At 38.2% G+C, this 2,126-nt stretch overlaps 1 pseudogene; it reads left to right on the top strand.

Moving 5' to 3' along the window:
- The first annotated feature begins 909 nt into the window (after positions 1–909).
- On the top strand, positions 910–1,919 carry LOC102504775 (annotated as a pseudogene).
- The last annotated feature ends 207 nt before the right edge of the window (positions 1,920–2,126 follow it).

The raw sequence follows: 2,126 nt of genomic DNA on the forward strand, positions 1-2,126 counted from the left end.
TAAGTGAATCCTTGTGTAAATAAGAGGCAAAATATAAAAATATAATGTGGGATAGAGAGAGGGAGAGAATAATAAAATAATTTAGCTGGGAGAAATGTTGAAGAAAAGTTGTTTCATGGAAGATAACGTTTTATTTTAGACATTTGTACAGTTTGGTGTCCTTAGCCTATGATGTAGATCCAACCTACCCAATGTCCACTCAGCCTCCTTTCTACCCTGGACTCGCTAATATCTGAGGAAGTCATGGCAATAAATCCATTATCTGTGGCTTCAGAGGAGGAGCAGGAGGTTGGGAAAGTGAACATGAGAGTGGAAACTCAGAAACCTGTCACGTTGTTAAAGATTTAACTCCAATGACTTTCAGATTTGGGAGACATACTCATTTAAGTGACTTTTCTCCTGACACATCTGGCTTTTCTAAATTACACTAGAGAAAAATAATACAAGAATTTGGGTGATAAAAATTAGGAAATGAGATACTTATATTGGGATTGAGGAAGAAAAGACAAGGTGTTTCCCAATGGGAAGGGAAATTTGGGTGGCATTTCTATTCCAGTATGTCTTAGGTTTCAGAAAAAAACTAGATTAAAATCCCTGCTCTTCCCATTTAGGTTCTGCGATTTGGATACGAGTTTTAAAAATCGTTTTAGCCTGTTTACAATCTGTCAAATAGGGATTTTATAAAGAAATATTCTATGTGAAACAGACTCTGGCATATGGTAAAAATCTTACTTTAAAACATGTCATCTAGTTTCATTAACTTGTTTAAAAATCTCCTAAATTAAATTAGCATGACATAATAGTTGACTTCCAGAGGCAAATTCCAATTCTATCTGTGGGTAATCCTCTTTTCTTTAAGTCTTCTCTTTGTGTTTCCTCTTGTAGTTGACACAAGAGAAGAGAAAACAAATGAGGAACTACACAGTAATAAGAGAGTTCATCCTCCTGGGACTGTCCTGATGACCCACAGCTTCAGGCTGTCATCTTCATCTTTCTGCTCATCACCTACATGCTCAGCATCACTGGGAACCTGACCATTATCACCCTGACCCTGCTGGACTCCCACCTCCAGACCCCCATGTATTTCTTCCTCAGAAACTTCTCCTTACTAGAGGTGTCATTCACAACTGTCACTATACCCAGGTTCCTGAGCACCATTGTTACAGGAGATAAAACCATTTCCTTTGATGACTGTATGGCTCAGTTATTTTTTTTCATTCTCCTGGGAGTCACTGAATTTTACCTATTGGCCGCCATGTCCTATGACCGCTATGTTGCCATCTGCAAACCTCTGCATTACTTGACCATCATGAACCAGAGAGTCTGCATACTGCTTGTCTTTGCTTCTTGGCTGGCTTCATTCTTAATTATATTCCCATCACTCATGCTATTTATACAGCTTGATTACTGTAAGACCAATGTCATTGACCATTTTACTTGTGATTATTTTCCTTTATTACACCTTTCCTGTTCAGACACCAAATTCCTAGAGACAATGGGTTTTTCCTGTGCTGTGTTCACTCTAATGATCACTTTGGCACTGATATTCCTGTCCTACATATATATCATCAGCACAATTGTGCGGATTCCTTCTACCAGTCAGAGGACAAAGGCCTTTTCCACGTGTTCCTCCCACATGATTGTCATCTCCATCTCCTATGGCAGCTGCATCTTCATGTACATTAATCCATCAGCAAAGGATAGAGTGTCTTTGAGCAAGGGTGTGGCTGTGCTCAACACCTCAGTAGCCCCCATGCTGAACCCCTTTATTTACAGCCTAAGGAATCAGCAAGTGAAACGAGCCTTCATGCACATGGCAAGGAAGATTGTATTTTTCTCAAGCAAATGAAAAAACAAATGTGCTGTTTCATAAATCAGAGGCATAATGAGAGCAATTAAATGAAAATCACGGCCTTTCAAAATCTGTTAATTTCCACATAGCCTCCCATGAGTTATTTTTCATTGCGTATAATTTTATTGCCAGTGTGTTATCAAGAATATTTGTACATGTATATATTTTTCTTTTTTTCCTTTCAAATTCTTCATCTATATATATATTTATTCATTTTCCTTTTAAATTCTCTTCCTTCTCTCATGCACTTCCCTTCCTTTGGGCTGGTCTTTCC

The sequence above is a fragment of the Camelus ferus genome, chromosome 12 (genome assembly GCF_009834535.1).
Source record: "Camelus ferus isolate YT-003-E chromosome 12, BCGSAC_Cfer_1.0, whole genome shotgun sequence".
Classification (NCBI taxonomy): Eukaryota; Metazoa; Chordata; class Mammalia; order Artiodactyla; family Camelidae; genus Camelus; species Camelus ferus.